This window comes from Mchenga conophoros, linkage group LG16 (genome assembly GCF_057382185.1).
Source record: "Mchenga conophoros isolate Kocher_MC1m ecotype Shallow Benthic linkage group LG16, M_conophoros_male_GT1.1, whole genome shotgun sequence".
NCBI lineage: Eukaryota > Metazoa > Chordata > Actinopteri > Cichliformes > Cichlidae > Mchenga > Mchenga conophoros.
Genome location: NC_140541.1, coordinates 26,079,415 through 26,093,208, shown reverse-complemented (window position 1 = coordinate 26,093,208; position 13,794 = coordinate 26,079,415). Strand labels below are relative to the sequence as shown.

General features: G+C 39.0%; 1 non-coding gene across 1 annotated transcript; it reads left to right on the top strand.

Annotated features, from left to right (window-relative positions):
• The first annotated feature begins 5,859 nt into the window (after nt 1-5,859).
• Nucleotides 5,860-5,932, top strand: trnar-acg (transfer RNA arginine (anticodon ACG)). Its single transcript has one exon. It is a non-coding gene; the product is annotated as a tRNA-Arg (tRNA).
• The last annotated feature ends 7,862 nt before the right edge of the window (nt 5,933-13,794 follow it).

Genomic DNA, 13,794 nt, shown 5'->3' with positions numbered 1-13,794 from the left:
TCAGCAAGTTCATTACAGTGGCCACTCCATTATGTCTCTAACAGTAAATCATGCAGTCGACCATACATAACGACATTTGGCTGTACATCATAGTTAATGATGGCTTGTGGGGTGGAATGTTACTGGCTGTACATCATGTCACACACAACTACCTAAAAACATGAACGTGCGCCCAAGCTCAAAAGCACACACGCTCGCGAACACGCTCGCGAACACGCATGCGCACGGTATATCATGTTTGTGTGGAACAGATCAGTGGTTTTCTGGAAAGGTCAGTGTTTCCTGGGACGCCATAAAGCATTTTTACAACCCACTGCTTGACACACGTAAACATATGTGGAGCATGAAATGATGGGAAAATTGTACGGCAACGTAAGCAAACTGGAAATAGCTCTCCTGTATTAAAATACTAATATCTATATGGGGTGTTTTGGCTTTGGTGATATTGAGCATAAAAGACAACGTTCCAACAATCTGCTGTTGAAATTCAGCTTTATGTCTTGTCAGTTGGTTTCGTTTAATATTTCAATTTAGAGATATGTCAAATGAAGATATGTTTGTTTATGACATTTAAAATTTCAGTTTTGAAAATGTTCATATGTTGACCATTTCAATGTCACATTATGAAGTGTTTTATATATATTCTGTCCAAAACTGTTTTATTTGCTCTGTTCAAATTAGTTTTTCTATACTGCTGCCTCATTTTTTATGTTTTTACCCCAGCATACGAACAATGCAGCAGATAAAAAGACTCATAATTTATTCTAAATACACTTTTTTGATACCTTCAATTCAGTTACATGTTTTTAGTGTCCATTCACAACAACAATCACTGGATGATAAACACTTGTATATATACACAAAAAGAGACAAAAAAGGTTGTGATTTGATACTTAGGTTCAGAAAAAAAAGAAGGGGATTGTGCAGTTCAATGATTATAGAGATGCCACAGTGAAATTACTAAGTTTAGTACCACAGGAGGAAGGAACAGAAACCTATATTAAACCCTTTGCCTACCAGCCATATCTCGCAACTTGCTCAGTGACAGAGGAGGCTTCATGAAGCTGCTTGTAAGCAGATGGATAAACAATTACCAACTGAAAACATATAAGTTGTCCTAGAGCCAGTTCGCTTAGCACCAGTTTTGTAAAAGCAGGACAGTTATTCCATGTGTGATAGTTTATATTTGGCATGATGGGTCTAAGGACAGACCCATCATGCCAAATATGTGTTATTATGCACATACAGAGAAAGACAAGGCAGGGAATCTGAAACCAATACAATACCCCCAGCACAAAAAAAGAGCAATGACAGCAGAAAAAGTGAACCTGGGCAGGAGGTGGGTTGCAAAGTTGCTTGCAGGTGCAGCAGGAACAGCAGCCAGGCTAAAGCAACTTTGTGTGTCAATTGTGTGTCCTATATGAGGTTTTGCCAATAGGTTGCACAGAAGAGTGTCAGCTGAACCGTCAGCTAATGTGAAATAGCATTTAGTTGTTACAACAGCTGATGTTATCAGCTTATGTAACAACCATCAGCTGTCTGCATAATCATTACCACCTACCCCCTTTCGACCTTTAATAGCTTCAGTCTAAGCAGACCCATAAACATAGAAGGTGTTTGTTAGCAGTTCAAAGAAAAGAACTGCTAACAAACATGAATTTATGACAATGAATGCAGACTCTGAAACTGTTAACAATATTATTGCTCTGGAGAGCAAAAAACAGCATATGCCATTACATTCAACATTTCAAGTGCAGCACAGCATGTATTCTTTGCTCTCCTATATCAATTTATTCCTTTAATATTTCCTCAAAAGGAATTCTAATATTATCAGCCATGAGTTCAAAGGCCTGGAGCCAAATGACCAGGGAACTGAATCAAACGCACACAGCATAATCGTAAAAAGTGGGCAGAGAAGAAAGCAAAGTCAAGATTTTACAAATGCAATGTTTCCCAGGACCAGCGGCAACATTTTTTTGATCAGTGAGTCCAAAAGAAAACCACTGCTATTCCACCAGTTAGTGGTGACTATCCATTTCTCCTTCTGGTTAATTTATCTACTTATCTCTGAAAACAGGACACATCTGAAAGTTTCTGTGGTTCATCTGCTGCCTGCTGCTCTGATCTGCTTTGTTCAAGTGTGGTTTCATCTACCACAATAGATTGCCATGGTAAAGCAGCAATTACACACCATTACAACACTATTACATTAGGAAGCACAAAAAAAGAAGAGACAGGCAGAGGGAGAGAGAGAGAGAGAGAGAGAGAGAGAGAGAGAGAGAGAGAGTCACGTTTGTCAATAGATGAGGCTTTTAGTGCAGAAGAGATGTTCGAGCTGCTATTAGTGCTGATTGGATTTGTGTGTGCATTGTGTATGTGTTAATGCAGAGAAAAAGGGCAATATATTTGCATGCATAGCTGTGTGCTTGTTTATACCCCAAATGTCCATGCAGCTGGCACATTTGTGTGCATTACATATTACACCTAGACCATATGTATGTATAATCTGTGCCAGCAGGACTGGGCACAATTGTTACCACGTGAGATAGGCTCCAGGAGATGAAATGTCATCTCTGCTGGGGAACTTTCACTGCACACAAACATGCACATACACTCAAACTCGTACTGACTCTAAGCCTTTCTCAATCTCTGCATGTCTGCACGCTGCCCTTGTATCTAAATGTAGATCTTATACTGATCCCAAAGACCTGCAGCGAAGTGGTGCTGCACAAGACCATGCTAGGTTTTTGTATGCATGTGTATGTGTGTGTGTGTGTGTGTGTGTGTATGGTGTTGCAGAGAGTCTGTGGTTTAAGTATGTGTCATGTTGTATACCATATGTTTAAAATTACCTCTTGCAGGGGACAAGTCTCCAGGCAGGGAATAGAGTATTTGTAGTGGCATGTCAACAGCACACACGCATATCCTTCTTTACACACATAATTAAACCATAAAGCTTACACAGCATGCACAAGCACACACAACCTATAGACACACATTTTCTCACTAACGAAGTATAGCTACTAATGACAAACACTTTCAGTCATTAATGCGCTCATCTACACACACGGCTTTAACATCTAGCTCCTCTGATGAGAGAAGATGATGCTGTAAATGGGGTTTGATGAGAAGCAGATAGCTAAATAACTGGGCTAATAGGGCAATTGTAACCCATTACACATACATACACTGTACTTAACCTCTCTTCCTGTCCTTATGCCTCTTAAACCAACAGAGTTTGGCTGTAGCACTTTCACTTGTTTTTCAGCGTACCACTCAAGAGCAACAGTTATCTAGTGTTTGGTTGCCAAGACATGCTTCTTTGACTCGGTAGGAAAAAATCAAACCCTAGCAGCAGCAAAATGCAAAATTACACAAAGTTAGTAGACATTTCAGACTTGTGCATGTAATTTAGGAGAATTACAACTTTTCAAAGCACAACCCACCCATATGCCTGACACATCAAGCTCATTGCACACAAAAACACACGCAGCCCACACCAGCACAATTGCAGTGCAAGCTGCAGATGTCATAGTGATCTCAGTCAGGCCTAAAAATTACATGTATGGCCTGCAAACATATGTTCACTCATTAAGGTGGGACACGACAGCTTTTAGGGTTTTTCATTTTATTGTCCTGGATTCTAGTTTCCAGAGGCTGTTTACTCGGTTTATTCTGACATCAATTAGGTCAAAAAAATACCATATGGTCGTAGGATTTTGGAACCAGCTCTTCTTCTGAGAACTTAAGGCAATCTTTCTTTTTTCACAGTGATTTTCTTTGGAATTTTCTTTTCACAGGAATGGATGCAAAAACTATTTTCTCTTTTAAAACAGCCATTAATTCAACAATATCCACCCAGGGAATCTGTGTATTGTTTAGCAAACACAGTTACCGGCTAAGGGGCCAAGATTCATTACTTAAGGAGGACAGAAATTTAAATTATCAAAATTAAACAATGTGGAGGGACTGCAAGTAGCTCCAGGAATACTTACACAGCACTTTAGTATTATTTACACATATTATTATATTATGCCACCAAGGGCAACTTGCATTTAAAACTCAAATAAGAAAGTTAACATTACAAGAAAACAAAAAACAAGAAGTACAACACGCCCCTATAGATTGATAATGTTACGATTTTAGTCCAACAATATGAAAAAACAAGCAAATGCTGTTTGAATCATTCATAACCCCGCTGACCACATATCCCCTCTATAACTCATCCTGACAGTCCAGGCTTGTGGAGAGCTGAGGCAATAGGAAGCAGAGCAGGAATGAGTAATGTAGAAATGGTGGATGGTCAGTGAAGGAGGGATGGGTAATGTGTGATGAAATATATGATAATGGGAACAGAAGATGGCAACTACAGCAATACAAGAGGTGCTTGAGGTGTGACCAACAAGAGGAGGACCGGCTGAACACAAAATGAACAAAAAATGTTTTTATAGAAGAGTTAAAGGCGAGGGAAAGAGTAAGAGGGAGGAATAAAGAGAATGAAATTGTTCTTGAAGTATGGGCCAGCCTTTGTCATACCAGAGAGAATGACAAAAAGATGAACATGTAATAGGAGAGAAAGTACTGTAATGATTTTGTGGGTAAGAGTGAAAAAGGGATGGGAGAAAAGAAATTGTGACTTGTTGACCTAAAACTCAAGGTCTCACAAGGGTGGAGGATAGAAAGCTGAAATAAAAGTGTCACAGATCGTAAGAAGAGGTTGATCTCTTCAAAAGCAGACAGGGACAGATAAACTCAATTCAGGTTTATTTATATAACTCCAATTTACAACAACAGTTGCCTCAAAGCACTTTATATTGTAAATAAAAGACCCTACAGTATTAAGTGAGCCACCTGAGTAAGGGCTTTGCAATAGTAGGAAGGAAAAAATTGAATTTAAGAGGAAGAAAACTCTGCAGCATTTTGGACTAAGTGAAGGGTTTTCTAAAGAACATTAAAAAAAATTGCTAATAATGAATTACAATTGTTCAGGCTAGAATTAATGAATGAATGCATTTTTCAGCATCATTCTAATTTTAGGGATAATGTCCAGTTAAAGGAAAGTAGTCCTATATATTTGTAAGACTACAAAGAGTGGAAATGAGACAGTGAGATAGGCTATATATGGACTGGACCAACTACACATCACACCTATAGGATCTGCTCTGCCATGGAAAACTGGATGCCATGAAACTCTTGGCACACAGTATTTGTGCAGATGTTAATGCCAGAGGAGGTTTGGAACTCTGCAGTTGTTGAGTCTTTTACATAATCTACACCTCAGCATTCGGTGACCCCGCTCTGTAACTTTATGCGGTCTGCCACTTTCTGGTTGAGCTGCGTCCATTATGCAATAATACCTGTTAAAGTTGATTGTGGATATCTAGAAGGGAAGAAATTCCACGAACTCATTTGTTACAATAGCTGCACGCTGTTACAGCACCACACTTTCAGTGGGCCATTAAGAACAACTCATTCTATCACAAATGTTTATAAAAGCAGAATGCATGCCTAGGTGTTTGATTTAATACACCTGTGGCAAAGGGACTGCAAATACCTGAATTCAAAGATTAAGAAGTGTGACTGTGGTAGAAATGACCGGAAGCACGCAGCTTTAGGGACACGTGAATGATTTTATTTACAAGTTGTTTCTTGTTCGTCTAGCTTTCCAGCTGCTTTGTAGCGCAGCTTTCCCCGTCGGGTCCAGGCATCCTACTGAAGTAAGGAAAGCATGACCAGGTGATGGAGAACAGCTGTGTGGGTCAGCCTCTCCTGACACCACACCCTGAACCCTCTACTCTATCGCGCCCCTGCAGCTGAGCTAAAAAAAAAAAAAAAACACACCTCGCCAGTGCGTCAGTAGGGCCAGTGGCGCAATGGATAACGCGTCTGACTACGGATCAGAAGATTCTAGGTTCAACTCCTGGCTGGCTCGGCGCTATTTCTTGTGAATCTCCTATCTCTGGGACTAACAAATACAAATCTCACCTCGTTCTTTTATCCGTATAGTATAACATAGGGTCTCAAGATATACAGTGAAATCTACACAATATATAAACCCTTGTCCTGCAGTCAGTGCCTTTGTGTATTGTGTAACTATATTTTATGCCACTCTAATTTAACGTTTTACTTCACTATTTTAAAGACCTTGGTTAATAGATTAATCTTATGGATTTAAAAAAATTTTTTTTTTAAAAATGTGAATACCCTTGAATAGCTTTGTATGATTCCTTACCTATCATGTACTGCCTCTCAGTTGATCCTGTCTGAAACCAAGTCATTTTAGCATTTATGTTCTGGAAACTGTTTTAAATTGAACAACCTGATGTTTTATATCAGCATTACACCTATGGCAGCTGACCCATTATCTGAACAAGCCTTTCTAATACTGCTGGGTTCATACATAAGCCGCTGCTGATTGGAAAACACTTCAGATACACAACCTAAGTAAAACTACCACAGAGCCCGTCATCTGGTAAAATACCGCTTTATTTCTAAGCTACTGGTTCAGTTTCACATTAAGCCCACTACCAGTAATCTGAGTGCTGTGTTACTATAACATCTTAGACAATAGTGGACAATAGTGAAATCTTACACCCATAGGTTTGGGAAGACCTTTTATTGCTTCAACAGATACTGTGCATAAGGTAAGATCAATAAAACAGAATTTCCCTTCTTTTTATGTGTGAGAACTTCACTGGCTCGAAGAGAGATGAAGTGGAGCATCCGTTCTGATCTTATGGCCTAGCAACAACATTCCCAGAAGAGCTGAAGCTCTCTTATTTGAAAGATATTTAACAAGCATATGTACTTTTTGAGTATTTGGTTTCGATGTGTGGGTCATTCTCTCTAGGGGAAATGAAAGGACAGAGGGATAGCCATGTCATCTTCAAGGAGAAAGCGAGATGACACACCAGATTGAAGGAGTAAGAAGGAGAGGCGGCTTTCTTGAGAGATAGCCAAAGAGTGAGTGAAGTATTTGTCATCGCTGGAGAGATGAGAAGAAGAGAATAAGATGAACCAAGGGAGGAGAGGGAGAGAGACGGAGCGAAGAAACGAAGAGAGAGGACATATAGAGAGATGAAGAGGAGTTCAGAGGGCATAATAATGACAAAATGACAAGAGGATGATCGAAGCATGGGTCATGTTTACCCACAGGAGAGAGAGAGTAAGAGAGATGGTGAAGAGTCTGGAGGCAGAGAGGCGACAGCACTCTGAAGGGTCACTCTATTTACGGGGAGAAGGAGAGATTGAGGGATATTGATGTGAGGAGGGAGGAGAAAGATGAAGGGAGACAGCTTGGGATGGAGACAGCCCCTCTGGCTATGAAAAGAAGAAGGGGTGATGAAGCAGAGGAATGAAGAGAAGGGGGAAGGAGTCACAGACAGAGGGGATATATGGAGGAAAAATATAATAGTTCGAGGGAAAAGAGAAGCTAAAATCCAATGAGAACATGAAGTCCACTGCACAGGGGGCAGTTATTTGATGTTTTAGAGAGATGCAGGGAACACCAGGGCTTCAGTCTGCAGCAAGCATTGTGTGGTTTTTTTTATCCAGATGAGGGATAGACATGAGTGATTTATCTGTGAGTTAGAAAGGAGAAGTACAGACAGGAGGAAAAAGATGGTTACAAAGCAGGAGAAGCTTCTGTTCTGAGTTGAGATAGAGAGATATGGCTAGACAGAGCCCAGTCTCACGACAATTCGTGGAAGGTTTTGTCTGCAAAAAATCAGCCAGAGCTGTGCCTTGACTGTAAATCAGGGAAGTGGGCTCACCAGAGACGGATTTAATATTATCCAGACAACAATATTTTCATTCTGAGATTGAGCAAACACCTGAACCTGGCTACAGATCAACACTGAAAAATCAAAAGGTCTGAATAGAAAAAGTACCAAGAAAAGTACAACAAACAGTGAATGGCAAACAAATCATAATTTCATTTTCAATAAAGAACAATATAATTCCTGCAAAAACTTTAACCCTGTGATCCCACAAGCTCTGCGACACTAAAAGTAGAAGGTTGAGTCCCCTCAACCAGCTGCTTTGGCAATGCACAGCCTCACAGTAGCCCACATTCACTCTGGATTAACCACAGAAAAAGAAAAGTGCATTTAACATACAGCAACAGCATCTAAATATCTCAGTTATATGAGATTTTCTTTAACCCATTCTAATTTTCAGGGGCATCGAACCTGAGTGCATTGCTGAGATGCCCCTTTGTGGTCTTTGATGGACTGCTATGCTCACAGTATTTGTCCCTTTTGAAAATGCACGCTTCCAAACAGGTTAACAAAGTTCACCTAAGGACACGGGGAGCCTGATGGTGGTGTAAATCAAATAACTCTAAAAGGGTTTCTGGCAAAAAACAAAAACAAAAACAAAAAACCCCAAAGAATCCCAGCAACAGTTTTAGTATAAGAAACAACCTTATTGTTAGACCAGCACTTTTCAGCATGTGGCCTTCATCAGTATCATCATAAAATCTAATGGAAACAAGATTTTAAATAGAATAGTTGTGAGGCAGGAAACAAAGCAACCAACACCCAACTAAGGATGGGTTGGGCATATGGTCATGTGGCGATTAGTTGTACCAGGTTGGCAGAGAGAAAAGGGTACTACCCAGTAAAGGTTTAGTTAAATCTCATGAAGTATTTCATATTTATACACCAGATAAAGAGTGTATGAATGAGAGGTGGCCAGTGACCCCCTTGGCCTCCATTAGTAGGGTACACTTCACTACGTTGATATGGGTCAGACCACAGCCATCATCAAACCCGACCTTCATGTACACATTTACTATCTGTATCTTTCTCAGTTGGAAGGAAATCAGGTTGACAAAATCTGCCAATAGAAATAAAAACCTGCCAAAGTGTTTAAAACCACCTTTGTGCTGGCCCAGAGTGCATTTAGCCATAATGGCACCCACACACATGCACAAATTCACAAGGTGAAAACAATAATAAGCTGAGCAGATAATACCGAGAGACAGATTAAATGAATACTATAAGCAGCCAGAGACTGAGAGAGACATTACACACTGGCAATTGAGATTGTTCAAGATACACAAACCTGGCATCATGGAAACAAACCATCCAGAAAGAACGTGTCAGTTCTGCTATCTGAAACTCGTAAAGGCAGACTACAGCCTCTGTGAAGCCATACTTTTGCAAAATTATTTAACTAAATCTTACCACATGTTAAATTTTCTTTTTTTGTGCGCACAACTTATATTCCAGGTTCTTATATTTTGCCTCTAAACTTTGTGCAACATGCTTTGGCAATATTGCATTTAATTATGTCCAATAAAACTGATTCTGAGAGTAGATTTTTCTGCACACGCAGAGAGAGAATGTGATGCCCCGAGCGAGAACCAGATGAGTGAGAGAGATGGCAGTCAAAAAACTGCTGAGTCACTCCAATGGGAGGAAAATGGTGGTAATGAGGGTGAGTGAGGCAGCCAGGAGTGGGTGAGAGGAGATAAAGGAGACGAAGGGTGCTGAAGTGAGAGGGGAAAGTAAAAGGGGAATGAACAGATGTAGGATGGGAAGAATTAGAAACAAGGAAAGATGAAAAGAATGATGAAGGCAGGGGCAGGGTAAGGTCGTGATTTTGCTGTCATTAAGCAGAGCACATGGGTCATGCCTCATTTTCTCTCTTCAGATGATCCAGGCTTGAACCCCACCTGTTTCTTACCGATTCTGACAACTCAATGGAAACGGCCTCTAGAGTATGTGCATATGTGCACGTGCGTGTATGCACAAGTGTTAGTGGAACAAGAAAATAGATTGTTTTGGGCTGTCGTTCCCTTTTAAAAGAATCCATTTGACCAGCATTTTCCAAACTGGTAAATGGACTAGTACTCATATAGCACTTTTCTGCTCTAGCTGAGCACTCAAAGCTCAAACCTTTTTACCGCAAGCCACAGTCACCCGTTCCTATAGCATGGCTTTTCTAACTATTGTGCACACACTCCAAAAGATGCATCAGGGACAATTTGTGACAGTGTCTTGCTGTTTCTGATGGTACTGTGTACTGACAGAATAGCATTGTTTTTCTGTTTCAAAATCATTATAATTTTTTAATTAGGTACAAAACTCGTGGTTAATATTAAAGTATAAGATATATGTAATTTTATACTTTTTTAATTTCAGCAAATTGCAACAAAAGACCCATGCATCATTCTGTCTCTACCTTTTCTTCTTTGTCTGTTCACTTCTACTGAAGATGCCACACATTCACTTTCCTTTAATTAAAAAAGGTTCAGTAGATTTCTGGAATATATGGCTACTATTGTTTTACCAACTCTAACTCAAATATGAGCAGATTTGTTGGGCGTTCTCAAAATAAATCACATTCCTATATTTGTATTTTGCGATGCATTTATATTTTGGAGCAACATAGAGATGCATGGCACAGTGGAAATAGCCATATGTGTGTTTGGATGACACAGTCAATTTTTAGCAGTCTCAGCTTGATTTTGGCTTTGTCTTATTGTGGGCTCTCTAAGTATTATATCGAGTCGTTGTTAATTCAACAAAGGCTACACTAAAATGCAGAAGCATGTGTGTAAACAATATATCCTTATGGCTTCCAAAGGAATTAAGAGGGTAAGCAGCAGTAAGGTGCTGATAATCAAATGCACTTGATTAAATGTTCATCAACAAGTGTGATCGCCTCTATTAAAAATTACACTTCTGGCAGTTTAAAGGTCATCATTCCACCTTAAGAACCTTAAGAGAGCTGTGCATAAAGGAATGGCTGCAAACCTCAATGAACTGGAGCAACATTGTAAAGAAGAGTGGACAAGAATTCTTCTGCAAGGATGTTACACATACTTTCTGTATGACTTTTTTTAACAAGCTTGTGAATCATGGGGTATTCTCTGATTTTCAGTCAGCAGTTCTTTATTTTGGCCTAGTTTTTGCTAAATAAATATGTCATGTGTAATGTGTCATGTGTTGTTCATTTTACACTCAACAAAAATATAAACGCAACACCTTTGTTACTGCTCCCATTCCCCATGGGATGGACATAGAGACCTAAAATTCATTCCAGATACACAATATAACCATCCCTCCCAAACAGTGGTCACAAATCAGTCCAAATGTGTGGTAGTGGGCACATCTGCTATATTGAGATAATCCATCCCACCTCACAGGTGTGCCACATCAGGATGCTGATCTGACATCATGAGTAGTGCACAGGTGTACCTCAGACTGCCCACAACAAAAGGCCACCCTGGAATGTTGTTCTTTCGTAATCGTAAGACCTGGTAACGAGTAGGTATATTTTATGTGGTGTTGTTATATGTGTAGTTTTCTGACACCCACACACCTCTACCTTTTCACATCTGCTGCAAACATCATTGATCGGTGAACTGCTACTTTGCCCAAAGGAAAAGGCATGTTAAAGAAAAAGAGAGGAAAAGCCAAGTAAAATATGTGTGGATTTCAAAGAGAAGCTGAGATGGTATGTACTTTCAAATAAAGGGAAAACTTTCTGGACTCTGCGTAGCGTTCCTTGCAAACTAGTTTAATAGTACTGAGCTTCACTGTGCAACTACCAGGGTGGGACCTTAAATTCCACTGTTCAGTTAGATACTACTGAGGTAAGAAAAAATTCATTGCTGTTCATGAATTTACTTGGAGTCGCATTGTAAATGGATTAGCTTTATTTCAGCATGTCCTTCTTCTCGGATCACCACATTTTTCATCATACAAACGACACATTTCCATCCATACTAGTTCAGATGGTTTTTTTGCAAAAAAAAAAAGGTTTTACAGCAACAATGTCAACTGACCTCATCTGTGTTAAAGTGACATCATAAAGTTGTCTTGACAGTTACAATTTAAATTTCTCCTAAAATGAAGAAATTTAAACCCAATAATTGGGTGACAAAAGGGTGGTGTCTCTGTTATCTGTCATCACCTGTCAAACCATCCATCATGTTGCAGTGATGCAATGGTGCACACTCGTTAAATTGCTGTTTCACTGAATGGTGGATTGGTGGGTCCTCTGACAAAGATTATAGACAGTATTAAACATACCACAAAATATTCTCTCCACAGCATGTACTTGCATTTCCACACTGACATTAAAGAACTCCTATTTCTATGTTTTCCAGTTGTCTGATCTTTAAGCCTGGTTAGTGTGAAATGCTATCATCCGTGTAATTGAATGTTCATATACTATACACCGGTGTTTTGCTATATCTTACAAGCAATTTATCTGGCAGAAAACCTGCCATCCCTCAGATACTTTGCATACTTTTATACTTACACATTCTATTTTGTGTGCATAGATGTGTTCACACTGACAAGTACAGCTGCACGCAGAGCACTAAGAGTAGCTGGATAGCGTACACGTGCATTGAAGTGTTACTACAGTGCTCTGAATGGACGCGTACATTCATTCATGTCATAGTTCTGAACTAAATACTACAATCAGTGATTTCAACACAGGACACTTAACCACTGCCAACAAATTAAAATGGCAACCTCACTGTGTTACTGAGGTGAATAAACAAGAGGTTAGATTTCATGCTGGATTGCCCTTCAGAGTTATGTAATGCTAAGCACTTTAATACACAGCAATCTTAGATGTAAACATATTTTGCAATTACTGTGAATGTCAATCAAATCTCTGAGAAACAGAGGATAAAAGTGTTTGCTCAAACTTTGATTAAATCTCATCTCGAAACAACCTCTGTAGAGCAAACATCAAAAGTTTCCTTTCACTGGATGATCTTTACTGCTGTCAAACCGGCTGCTTTTGTGAGTCAGTCATTTCAAAACTAATCAAATTACGGCTACTCTTCTTCATCATAAATACATGGGCACTAAATCAGTTACAAATGTATAATTAAAAAAAAACAAGTCACTCAAGTTCATTCCACCTGATTAAAATATAAACAAATATGCCTTACTCGGGATCCCAGAATGTAAACATGCCAAGCCTTAATACTGCACTATAGTTTGGCTCAGAACAAGTTCTGGAGCAATGCATTTCATCCATCTATTTTCCCAAGTGATGTTGACTCCGTCATTTCATATTAGCTTTCTAATCTTATTTTAATTCTCAAAATATCTTTGTGTGTTTGTTCCTTTTGGACAACAACTCCAATCAGGAATTGAGCAACCAAACTTTTCACATTTTTCTTGCAGGGTCTTGTCTATATCAGACATCATAATGTCAGCTTTAATGACCTGTTTTAACATTTAAAAATCTATAGCAGCAAATTATTAAACAATAACATCTAATTTATAACCACAAAATTGCCATCAATTGTATATTGTGATGCCATCAGGTTACCGGGCAACTACCTACTAACCAAAATCATCAGCTTGTGTTGACTGTGATTAGCGACGCACAATGCTGCATACTAACAGATATAACAAGAACCTGCAGAGAAAAAGTAGTTGAGGATAATGAATGTCTGTAAAACAACCTTAATCTGTTTTTAACCTGATCCATTTGCAGATATAAATGATAAGAATCCATTTTAAAAACAAAGTACACTCATTGTTAATAAGCAAATCACATGTTTGGGGTCAGGTCTGCATAATGAAGAACTGATTTGAAGTTTCTGTCTTAAAAAGTGCTTTCTTTCACGAATTTGTATAATTAAAGTTTTTAAAAAATAAATCTGATTCAAAAAGAAAAATAAATCCAAGCTATGAATAAATAAATAATATGATCTAAGATCAATCTTCACTTTTTTCTCAGAAATCATAGGTACCAGATATGAAAAGGAGACAACATGAGCTTTATTTGTAATTGCATTACATTTAGCAGATT